The sequence below is a fragment of the Tupaia chinensis genome, unplaced genomic scaffold (assembly GCF_000334495.1).
Source record: "Tupaia chinensis unplaced genomic scaffold, TupChi_1.0 Scaffold000549_1, whole genome shotgun sequence".
NCBI classification, from domain to species: domain Eukaryota; kingdom Metazoa; phylum Chordata; class Mammalia; order Scandentia; family Tupaiidae; genus Tupaia; species Tupaia belangeri.
Window position 1 is genome coordinate 3054596 of NW_006160061.1, and position 13429 is coordinate 3068024.

Sequence of the window (13429 nt, forward strand, 5' to 3'; positions counted from 1 at the left end):
TTTGTCTGACAGAGGTATGAACATAATTCAATTTATTTTTTCCTTGCCCAATTCAATGTGAATGCTATTTTAATCCTTCTTTTTCATCTGATAGTAAAACACACAGTGGCACATTCTAGATCAAAAAAGTAATTTAGGGTTCAAACTCAATCAATTCAGGATGTTTCTCCCTGTTCCCCTCAAACCCCTCCTCTGATAATATCTATATTCGGAAGTTTTCATGTTAACTCTTGGCAGGGCAGGAGGGTGAGTGGTGCAGGCACTGGGAGCCATTTGGGTCAGTGCAGTGCTGGGCTAGAATGAGACAAGGCAGGAAGCTAGGGAGCAGAATTTAAGGAGTCCTCACTCAGGGCAGAGGTGCAGGGGTGGGCAAATGATGACAGAGCTTGTAGGGACCCTGGGGAGCTGACATTTCACTTTCTTGATCTATCAGTTAGTTAAGTAGGCATGCTCAGCTTATGAAAATTAATCAAACTGTACATTAATGTGCTTTTCTGATGATATATATTTCATTAAAAAGTGAGAACAAAATCCTTGCCTGAGGGCCAGAGAAAATCTGCTGTGAGATATTTTTCTCCTCTTTCTTTGTCAGTAGATTTTCTTGCTGTTTGGCAAGTAAACAAATGGTAAACCTCATATTATTTTTACTAGTAAATTTTATTGATGTATTTATGTATAAATATATTTAAAATTTGCAGGTATATTTTGGTCTCTGATTGTCCAAAAAGAGTAGACTGTTTTTAGAACTAACTAAAATTTCTTTGGGCAAACTTCAGGTGTGCAAAGTTGTTTTGTAGAGTGTGTTTTTTCTTTTTTTTTTTGGGAGCGTTTTTTGCTTTAGAGAGCGTGCACTTGCTAGAAAGAGAGAGAGAGACAGAAAGTGAGAAATCACCCCCTGGAGGGATGGCCATGCCACAATCCCTTCTCCTCCATTCTCCTCTCAGGATCTTGGGCACGCACGCACACGTGCCCGGCATGAGTTTAAGCACCGGGTCCGTGAGTAGAACCGTGGTCGACTACATGGGAGTTCAATGACATAGCCATTACGCCAACTGCTGGTCCCAATGTTGAATATCTTGAGGTATTTTGTGAAAGAATATTTTGTTCCAGTGGTTTGCACCAGTCTTTGCCCTTGTGTAGTGGGGAGTTTGGCTTAACGCTTTTGATATGATTATGTTCAAATGTTTGGTTGGTGGAAAACTACATCCCTGAAATCCCTGGGTCTCTGAACTGTACTTTTAGTAATTTTTTTCTTTATTCATGATAGCTAATGTGCTTGCACATGGGAAAAAGAGAGAGACAGAGAGGAAGAGCATGAGAAAGAGGGAGAGAGATCTCCACGGGGTCCGGAAATTCCCATCCTCTCATCTTCTAATTCATCAGATCCTGGGCTCTCACATGTATGACCTACATGTTTCAGGCTGACTGGGCTGGGATTTGAACCATGGTCACTATGTGGGATCTTGCATCTCCTTAGCAGTACATTACCACTTCACCATGAAGCTGGCCCACTTTTATTGGGAAAGTCATAACACATTTTTGCATAGAGAAATACGCAATGACTTTCTCGAAAAGGTAATAGTATCATTAGAACCTGATTTAAGGTGTAATGGACCTATGAAAAGACCACCAAAGGTTTTATTTTTCTCAGGAAAAAAGAAAATAAAAGAATGATGGTAGAACAGGGCTGAAAGAATCAACTAGGTCTGAAAACATTTAAGATAATTTCACATACAGTCTGTCAAATTTTCCAATTTTCATAATGCAATATGAGGCAGATTTTATAATACTGTAGCTTTATGAATATTTTTATTTTTTAGGTTCAGTGTATATTAAGTAAAATTAATGCTATCAGTCTGTTCAGACAAAAAGCAAACAAACAAAAAATTCAAGAACAAAAGTTAATTTGCAGACAGAACAATGAGCTGATCAATTCATTTTCACTTGCCTGTTGGTCATTTAACAACAATTGAGCCTTGAAATCACATTGCTTAATATTCACTCTTCAAAATGCTGTTCATTAAACACAGATGCACACTTTGCACTTTAGCTATGCTTGTCCCATTATATCTATTGCTTGTGCAAACAAAACAGAACACTTCTAAGAAGCCAAACCTTGTACTAAATAGTCTATATTCTTAAAATTTCTCCTACATCCATGATTGTGCATCTTAATTATGAAAGGAAAATATATTTGGAAGAGTTCTCACATGCTCAGTGGTATTATAATTACTTGTACAGCTAATTATTATCGACCTTTATTATTAATGCTTTTCAAAACGATTTCTGTTTTTTTAAAACACTTTGCTATACAGTCCCCAGAATTGTGGCCCTTCTGGGAGGGAAGTAGGTCTAGCATGTGCAATAGATTACAACTGCGTGGGCTAAGGACATCATTTCTGAGTGGTGGGTACAAATTCATCCAGAAATGTAATTGTAATGTCTCTGGGTTCCTATAAAAGTGGGTAAAGTTATACCAACCTACTTTATGAGACTGCTGGGAGAGATAAATTGTTAAGAGAAAGTATAATGACAACAATATGTATGACTCAATCCCTTGAGGCATAGGAGTTTAAATGCATCTACAAATCAGGTAAATAACTGGTTACCCAGCTATGTAACCAAAGAAAGCAAATGTCCACTCGAATTAAAGATAACGAGAATAACATATGCATTAGACAAATATACCAATCAGGTAGGTAGAAATTGCTTTCCTGTATTTGAAAAGGTTAGCAGGAAATGTTAACTGTGTAATTAAATATATTATAGCAGAAATGAGGAATATAATGATATTATAATTGATTACAAAATATCTATAGGTAGAAATATGCAAAGCTATTTACATGTGGCTTTTCCATCTGGCTCAGAAAGCTTTATGATCTTTTACAGAGAAAAACCTCTGGTCATTATTTACTAATAATGCATTTTAAGTATTTCCTTGCTTTATGTCCATTAAAGTAAATGCAACTGATGAGAACACATCTGAGAGAAAACTTGCATGAGGCCAGTCTTGAGGGAGTAGTTAACAAGGACCTTATTCAAGGGCTAGAGCCTAGAGGCATTGGAGCTATAACTTGTTTATTAGGAAAGCCTTTCAAGAGTGGAATTCCAAAACTGTGTAAGTGTACACCCCCACCCCTGTAGATCTTCTTTTAAATAAAAACAGAACTTTAAAAAGAGTTGTGTAGTTCAATATTTATTTTTTAACTCTAGATTTGAAAAACTAAATCAATGTTATTTTTCCTTGTCTTGGGACAGTAATTATGGCCCAATCCACTTGATTGCAAATATATATATTTTTTTCTAAGAAATAAGATACTTGTAAAATCTAGAGAAGAGGCTTCCCCAAAAACCCAGGGCATGATATTAGCTCCTCTGACGCCTCTAAGTCTTATGACCTTATACTAACTGAAACTGTTTCTGGAGCAGGTTAGTTCAATCTATCACCAGGGGTGCTGTTCTGATCAAGAATGGTTATCTGGAGGCCTGGCTGGCCTTTCCTGTTCTTTGTGAAACTATGATGGGACAACCAAGAAATATGAGAAAAAGATAGTGAATAGACTAGCAAAATTTAGCAAAAAAGGTAGAAAATAGTATTTCATACAGACTTTGTGTACAGCTTTTGCAACTCTTTTTTAAAGATTATTTTTGGGCTGACAGTGGTGGCATAACAGTAAGGTAATGTTCAAGTACCTTTTGAGGGTTATTATGAAATAGCACTCCTTTGATCTGAAATCTGCTTTGTCAAATATTAATAAGATGTTTGAATTTTCTTTTGATAAGTGTTAGTATGGCCTCTTTAATATTTTTTTAAAATAAAATTCTAACCTGTTAGTGTCTTTATATTTTAAATGCCTTTTTTGTAGAAAGCATAACAGTTTGCTTTGTTTACTTTTTTTTTTTTTTTTGAGAGGTTTTTCACTATAGGGCGCATGCGCTAGCCAGACAGAGAGAGACAGAGAGACAGAAAGCGAGAAATCACCCCCAGAGGGGATGGCCATGCTGCAATCCCTTCTCCTCCATTCTCCTCTCGGGATCTTGGGCACGCACGCACATGTGCCCGGCGTGGGTTTTAAGCCACCGGGTCAGGGATGCGAACTGTGGTCAACTACGTGGGAGTTCAGCGACATAGCCATTACTCTAACTGCTGGTCCCACTTTGTTTACTTTTTAATCCAATTGAATAATCTCTTCCTTTTAATTGCAATGCTTAGTTCATTTATATTTAATATGATTGCTGAAGTTATTAGTTTTAAGTCTATTATGTTGTTATTTGTTTTGTACTTGTCCCTCCATATTTCCTCTTTTTTTTTTTTTTTTGTTTCTTATGTAATATTTTCTTCTTGTATAAATTGCCAGAGAGCACATATACTCACCAGAAAGAGACAGAGGAACAGAGAGAGAGAGTAAGGGAAAAGGCAACCTCCAGTGGAACATGGTCATGCCACATTTTCTTCTTTTCCATTTCTTCATACTGTTAGGATTTTAGGCACACACATGCACACACACACACACACACACACACACACACACACCCCTGGTGTTTTTTTTACATTGTTGGCTCCAGGATTTGAATTGCAGTTGACTATGTGGGATCTGGCTTTGCTTAACTCTTAGGCCACAGGACAGGCCCTAATATTCCCTTTTTAATGGTTCTGTTTTTTGGTCTCCCTTGTATGTTTGTAAGGTATAACCTGTGTTTGTGCATAGGTGTGGTTGCATCATTTAGAATGTAACCTATCAAAGCCTAACTATAGTTAATATTGCATCACTTTATGTACAGTAAAAAGCTTTTCAGTAGTATTTGTCATTGTTTTCTTCCCAGCCTTTGTGCTATTTATGCTATTTTAGTTCTTTATGTATATCTCAGTTCCATAGTATATTAAGTTTTTAAGCCATCAATTTTATTTTAAAAGTGTAAAAAGTAGGCCCAGCTACAATGGGTATTGTGAATAATGGCTGCCTTGTTATACAGATAAGTCTCTTCAGTAATAACAGTTGTCTCTGAACAGCTCTCTTCCTGATACAGATAACTTAGCCAATTAATTTTTTTTGATAGGTGTAAATTTCTTTTACAAAAAAAGAATTTCATACTTTGTTTTAGGAAATTGAGAGGGGACGTGAATATGCAACTGTTACTTCAAATGTTGGCTGGTTCTTAATTTCTTTTAGCTCAAAGTAATCAATAAACCAAAGAGGCAGTTTTGAGGTGGCATATTCTGGTCTCCTGTAGTCATATTTTAGGGAAGCTTACACCGACATACAACAGTACAATCTGTCTTATTTTTCCTTTGTTTTATTTACTTATTTATTTACATGTGTGAGAGAAAATGTGAATGAGAGGAAAGGGGAAAAAGGTAGAAAGATAGGCATTTTTGAGAGGGGCTGTCATGACACAGTCCTCTGCCCCAGTCTCCCAGCTGGCTAGGTGTATAGATGTATGCTACTGTGCCCAGCTCATTTAGGTTAGTTTGGAAACTGGTCCTAGGCCTTCCATGTAGACCCAGACCCGTCTCTGTCTGAAGAGATGCTCTTTATCACCATATTTAAGCAACTTAAATGTAATGTGCATAGTTATACTTTTATTCTTTTTTTTTCTTTTTTTGAGAGATTTTTGCTAAAGGGCATGTGTGCTTGCCAGAGAGACAGGGAGAAATCACCTCTCCAGGGGTGATGGCCATGCTGCAATCCCTTCTCCTCCATTCTCCTCTCAGAATCTTGGGCATAAATACAGACATGCCCAGTGTGTGTTTTTTAAGCTGCCAGTTCCGGGGTTCCAACTGCAGCTGACTACGTGGTAGTCCAGTAATGTAACCATTATGCCATTTCCTGGTCCCTATACTTTTATTCTTTATATTCATCAATCTTGTTGCGTCTGTGGACTTATCATTTTCATTGAATTTCAAAAACTTTTGTGCATTGTTAATTCAAAAAATTTCTTTTCCATCTTGACTTAAAATGTAGGATAAAGATTAAAATATCATTGAAATACAAGAAGACAATCAGAGAGCATTTCGAGGGAGCTCTAAATTATGGAGTAAGTTGTGTTCAAGTTTGCTTATAGTATGTCAAGTATTGTATTTGACATTAAAGACGTTGTCTATTTAATCTCAACTCAGCACGGAAGAATCAATATTATTATCCTCATTTAATAAATAAAAAATCAGGTGCTTAGAGGTTCCAGTTCAGTTGTGTTTCTGAAGCCCAGCTATTAATTTTACTGGTGTATTCATTTCTGCATGGACCAGAATTCTCAACTACTTTTCAAGGAGACTCTGTTCATGGAACATTCACCAAAATGTTCATCAAAAACTCACATTGACCTGCAGAGTCATCTTGCAGGAAGAAACCGTGGTTTATTGTGAACAGCTATGATTTTTATTTATCACATAAAAGGCATTTTAATAAGGAGAATGATAAAAAAATAATTTTTAAACACCTACAGGCACATTATTAATCTTATATTAGTTTTATTTTTTTACATATTTCTTTTTCAATTTTTATTCATGGGTATATTGGCTGTATAATATCCATCACAGTATAATTACTGGCTTTGTTTCTGTTTTTTTTTGTTGCTATGTCAGAAAGAACATTTATTATTTTTATGATAACCTCTTATGCTTTCTTGCCAGATAGATGCTTTTGGTGCAAGCGCTTTTTGGGATACAACTTTCTGGCCCTTCTGAGCTTTTGGAGATAGTGCTGCCTTTTGGCCGGTGGATTTCTGAGCAGGAACCTTCTGGGCTGGAGCCTTCTTGCCTGCAGTAGTTATCTTTTCTGCTGGTTCTTGAGCAGCAGCAGCTATAGCAGCACCCTTAGAAGCAGGTGGTTTTCTGGGAGAAGCTTTCCAGAGAGTTGCCTTTTGAAACTTCTTAATGTCATTCTTAATTATTCTGTTCCTCATTTTCTTTGGCTTCATGACTTTAAAACTATCAAAATGTGTCATCTTGGTCTTTCCTTTCTCTGACTTCAATTATCTTGGCCCATCTGTGGCTGCCCATTTTGTATTGATATCTGCCTTCTGCCAACCTCATCAGACATACTTCCGGCATGCACTATGTGGGAACTCAAGGATGAAGTCAGTGAGCTGCGTGCATTTGGAAGGCATGGGCTGTGTGCAAGGTCCATCAACCAAAGCCCTGTTCTGACAAACAGCATCTACAATTGCAACCAGCTTTCTGGCACGAGGGCCAAAGGAGATGAAGGTCAGCCAGCCAACCTCCACAAAGTGTCTGAACACCCTGTCATTCACATTCGGCAAGAAGGCGCTTTCTGATTTTTTAAACAAAAAATTTCATGAGATGAAAGAGATGTGGTCCAGTAGCAGCATGGAAATGCTTAATGGCTGCATTGCTATAAAGCTGAGCATTTGATTTAACAGTTCACAAAGTTTTAGATACATTCTTTATAATTTTTTTCTATCATTTGATGTAATAATACTTTATGCATTTTACAAATGTAAATTTAATTTTCTTAGAATAATAACCAATAATAATAGCTATCATGTACTGACCATTTACTATGAAGTATGTGATGTTCTGTAGAGTGGAATTTCAGGGTAAAACGACATGAATATTATTATTATTATTGTTATTATTGAAAATGTATTACTAAATTGCTAGAGGAAGAGTAAAGAGACTCTACCACTGGAAAACAATGTTTCAGTTTGTCATTTTCTCCACTGCTTAGACAACTTTGGGAATTAGTACATCAGGGTAAAATATTGTACAAGTTTATGGTTAATTCCTTATTTTCATTTTTTTTGGAGAGGTTTTTATTATAGGGCACATGTGCTTGCTAGACAGATAGAGACAGAGAGATAGAAAGCGAGAAATCACCCCCCAGGGGGGATGGTCACGCTGCAATCGCTTCTCCTTCATTCTCCTCTCGGGATCTTGGGCACGCACGCACACATGCCTGGCTTGAGTTTAAGCCACCGGGTCCGGGACTTGAAATGCGGTCAACTAGGTGGGAGTCCAGCGACATAGCCATTATGCTAACTGCTGGTTCCAAGTTTATGGTTAATTCCTGAATTCCTCCTAAGAAGGTTACAAACTTTTATCTTTTTATTAATTTATTTTTTTGAGAGGTTTTCACTATAGGGCGTGTGCACTCACCAGACAGACAGACATAGAGACAGAAAGCAAGAAATCACCCCCCAGGGGGGATGGTCACGCTGCAATCGCTTCTCCTTCATTCTCCTCTCGGGATCTTGGGCACACACGCACACGCGCCTGGCGTGAGTTTTAAGCCACCGGGTCTGGGAGGCGAACCGTGGTTGAGTATGTGGGAGTCCAGCAACATAGCCATTACACTAACTGCTGGTCCCCAAACTTTTATCTTGATAAGAGATTTTGGGGGGGAAGGAAGAAATTCTGAGTACATGGACTGGCAGAAACCAAGATAAATTGTCTGCATTTGGGAACCAGCAGTTAGCATAATGGCTATGTCGCTGGACTCCCACGTAGTCTACCGCAGTTCACATCCTGGACACGGTGGCTTAGAACTCATGCCGGGCACATGTGCGTGCGTGCCCAAGATCCCGAGAGGAGAATGGAGGAGAAGGGATTGCGGAGTGGACATCCCCACCGATTTCTCGCTTTCTGTCTCTATGTCTCTGTCTGTTTGGTGAGTGCACCCGCCCTATAGCAAAAACCTCTCCAAAAAAAAAAAAAAAGAAGAAAAATAAAAGAAATTGTCTGCATTTGAAATGAACAGGAACTTGAGGGTGAGATACGAGAGGGGAGAGAGGACAGAGTGAGTGGAGAGTGAAATATAAAAAGGCAGGAGACCAAAATTCTAGTTTTACAAATAGCTGAGTAATTTTTGCATCAGAAATATCTCAGTCTGTATTTTTGGTATGTTTTTGTTGTAGCCATGCAAATTCCTTGACATTCTAAATTTGCAGTCAAATCTTTGCTATATGTAGATACTCACAGGACTGATTGGCTTGTGGAAAATTAAGGAAAACAGTTGCACATCTAGGTCAATGTAGTGTGAAATTAAACAGGATGCAGAAACAGGATGGTGAGATGTTCTCTAATCAAACTAATTAAAAAATTTTAGGATCCTAAACCAGAGGTGACAACTAAAGAAAGAAAATTTCTAGGAAATCCTCTGATGATTTTGGAAGGGCTTTGTATTTCCACAGGGCGTGAAATAAAGGATTGGCTCCTCATATTTAGGTCTCAAAAGTCCTGTAGACTCGAGGTGACATCTGGTTTGTATTTGCTTTTCTTATAATGGCTTCAAGTGGCCTTATTCCCTCTCACTTTCCTGTGGCAATAATATACCTTTATACCAGTTATTAGTCATCTGTGGATTGATAGACACAATGTCTTAAGGCGTTTGCCTATCGCTAGCATATTAAAGGAACATTTACAGGACATTTCCCCAGGCTGCCATCATTGTATTTAATGACCATGAATCAAATGAGCAGATTAGGGCACGGAGGGCCTTGAAGTTAAATATCGGAGGAGATGGCTACCAAGAGTGGTAGATTATGTTTACTCAAAATATTGGGTCGGGGGAACCAGCAGTTAGCGCAATGGCTATGTAGCTGGACTCCCACGTAGTCGACCATGGTTCGCGTCCTGGACCCGGTGGTTTAAAACTCACGCCAGGCGCGTGTGCGCCCAAGATCCCAAGAGGAGAATGGAGGAGAAGGGATTGCAGCGTGGCCATCTCCCCTGGGGGGTGATTTCTCGCTTTCTGTCTCTATGTCTCTCTCTGTCTGTCTGGCGAGCGCACGGGCCCTATAGCAAAAACCTCTCCAAAAAAAAAAATTGGGTCGGGTGGCGATGTGGCAGAAAGATGATTGCCTGCATGGGAAAGGTGTAGCTGGGACCACTGTGAGCATATCAGGTGCACACATGCATGCCTGTGCTCTGGTCAGGAGTTCACATCTTTCTCTCCTTCTAGCTCCCTTTGTCTCTCTCAGGGAATGAATACATAAATAAACTAAAAATATCATTCCCCATTTAGCAAAAGGAGCTAGTCTTGTTATTGCAACATTGTGTTATGCTTCTTAAAATAATATTTAACAACTCTGAGGTAGGCCATTTTTAATTCCCATTTTATTGGAGATGTTTGTGGCAATGTCTTATTGCAGAATGAAAACTCTTAGATGGCAGGAACTATGCCCTATTTTTTTTCTCCACCATTGCCTTCATCACAGTTTGAAGCATGTACTCAACATTTAATAAGTATTTGTTGATGAAAAGAATGCGGACCCCCCTCCACACACACATACACACACTTCCAAGTGAATACACATCCTGTTCACATCTTTTTTCAATCTCTTAGTTTTTCTATTTATTTTTAATTTTATTGTCCTTGCATTTTGGCCTCTTCTTTAATTCTCAGTACAATGTAATATAAGATATTATATCAACTATTATGCTCAATTATACTTAGACCATTAATTACTCTTTATTTATGTTTTCTCCTACATAGTGTACTTTCTTTTGTGTCTTCCAGTAAAATTAGTACAATAATAATAGACAGTGGGTACATAAGAAATATTTCTTTATTGATTCACTCACTATTGAAAATTTGTTAGTACGAAACATGAATCAGCCAACTCATGTAATTAACAAAATATCCTTTTATCATTTATTAACAAACAAAAGCATTAACATTTGAGGGGCAGTCTCTGGGCAATTTGAAAGAGCAGATGGAGTAATTTAACTCCTTTAGATGGCTGGATGGTTGACAGGTACCATGTAGGGCTGGAGCAGTCACCTCCATCTGGCGCACACACGGGTGGTTACTGAGACATTTAGCATGGTAAGATGGCGATCAAACAGATGCAGAGGTACAGAATTTACAATGGCAAAAATAGACGGCCCACTCACAGATCTTACTTAAAGAGCAAACTTTGAGTTGCAATTAATAAAAACAACGAGAATATTTTTAGATAATGACTAGTTATAAAACAGTCAGAAAGAGAATGTTCTGTATTTAGTAGCAGCAAAATGAACATTCTTTTCCCCATTCGTTTGGTGCCCTGAATGCTATGCAATATTTCATGAGAAAATCAGAGAGCACTGCTAATTCATTGACAGAGATAACACTCTCATAGTCCCAGAGGTAATTCCCCAGAGACTTTAGAGTCTTGATTCTTTCCTGTAAATCTGACAGAAAAGTTCTATAGCAAGTGTTGCCAACTTGCATGTCGCAATACTGAGCTGCCTCCATGTCGTTTGCTATACCCTCTTTAACTATTACAATTATGTACAAAATAGAAATACTGGTTTATAAAAGTGAGAAATAGTACTGATCTCTTTCATTTTGCAGAGCAATTTATATCCCTGAATGTATTCAGGAAAAGTCATTTAAGAAGACCCCCCCATTGTTCTGAATTGCACAAATGTGCATGTTGAAAGGCCACATTTTCTGATGTGGCATTAAGAAGAATGACATTTATAAATCTTTACTGCCAGAATTGTGGAACAGATGACTTTCCTAAGCATCAAAATATCTCTTGTATTCTTCTTGATACAAATAGGTCTATGGAGGATGTCTAAAATGCAGATGTATCCTGTTTGAGTAACTGAGTATAAAAGGTATTAAATTAAATAAAGGGTCACATACATAGGAAAATGATGCTATGCTTTACCCAGTCTCTAGACTAGCTGGGAATGTAGCCCTTAAAATACAACAGTGACTCTTATACTTTACAGAACTTTTTTTTTAATGGGCATTCTCCCAAGAAGTGGTCTTTGTGAAGAGCAAGATTAGAATCTATTGGGTTGTTGGAAAAGTCATGACACATTTGTACAAAGAAAAATACATCATGACATTTCAGACAACCAATGTAAGCTTTTAGATGTGTTAATATCCTTGGTCAAAATTTAGCAACTGGGTTATGTAAAGTGTATTATCTTTTCTTTTTGTAAAGAGTATTTTCTCTAGAGAGATGCCCAAGTACATATTTGAAAAAGGGTATGCATAGCAAACAGTAAGTAGTTTCTTTGTTAGAGTAGAATGTTCTTTTGATTGTTTGAGTGGTTGCTGGCTAGGATAGTGGGGGAAGAATGCAAGTTAACTGGGAGATAGGTGGGCAACCTGAAATTCTTGTCTGCCTTTATCTTGGGCTATTTGATCCTTCTGGGTTGTAATTTTCTTATCAGGGATGAATGAGGCAGAGATTAAATATGCAATAGGATTATTTCTATACTTTGAATATGTCTTTCCATTTTTTTCCAGATCTCATTGCTTCTCTGTGAAAGCATCTGTCTATTTATTCATTAGTCTATTTGCTTTTTTGAGTGATGGTTGATATTTTTCTCTTTTTGTTTTTAAAAGTTTCAGTAAATATAATATAATATGCCTAGATATTCTTTTATTTATCTTCATCTTATTTGTGGTGTATAACACATCCCAAATCTGTGGCTTGATTTCTTTTACCAGTTTTGATAAACCATTTTATTAAATCTTGTTTTTACTCCATTTTTTCTCTTTCTTCCTTCTGTGATATTCATTACATATGTGTGACATAAATGACACATGTTTCTTATATTTTTATATCCATTTGTTTCTCTATACATCAGTCTATATTCTTACTGACCTATCTTATAGTCTATCAATCTTCTTATTTGCATTTTAATCTGCTATTAGATGACCATGTTCTTGATTTCACTCATATTTCTAGTTATAAAATTTTAATTTAATTTTCTTTTATAATTTCTATTTCTCTGCTGAAAAATTTCAACTTGCTATCTAACTTCTTAAGGGTATTAATCATAGTTTTAAAAATTAGTGTCAAATAATTCTAATAATATTTTGTGGATCTGATTATATCACCTGTTGTCTTGATTTTGGTCAAGTATTCCTATCACCTGGTACTTTTGGATTTAATGCCAGATTTCACATAAGATAATTGGATTCTTAAAGATTTTTATCTTTTTTTTCCAGATAGAATTTGCTTGTGTGTCAGTCAGGCAGTCACGGTAGAGTAATGCCACTTAAATCTAGTAAAAAATGGAGTGATTCAAGGCTTATTTCTGTATTTGTGAGGGCTTGCTAAACACTGATTTATCCTCACCTATCAGAATTGATCTTTATTGATAGGAATTCACCACGTCTTATTTATTTATCCAGATCATCTTTCCTCGGCATGTTAGCCCATTTTTGTGCTGCTGTAACAAAACACCACAGACTGAGTTATTTATAAAGAACAGGCATTTATTCTTTCACAGTTTTGGAAACTGGAAAACTCAAAATAAAGATCTCTCTGCCAAGAAGATGTGTCTTGAATGCTATATTTTCTGGAGATCAGGATCAATGTGTCTTCCTGTGACAGGAGAACAGGAAAGAAAAAGCGAGCAGGCCCAGCACTGCATGTTCTTTTTATAGTGGCATTAATCCACTAATGAAGGTAGAGCCCTCATGACCTAAACCCCCGCCTTAGGCCTCCCCTCCCTACA

General features: G+C 37.3%; 1 pseudogene; it reads right to left on the reverse strand.

Annotated features, from left to right (window-relative positions):
* Nucleotides 1-223: 223 nt before the first annotated feature.
* Nucleotides 224-13429, reverse strand: part of LOC102490671 (60S ribosomal protein L14-like) — a 14130-nt pseudogene continuing 924 nt past the window's right edge.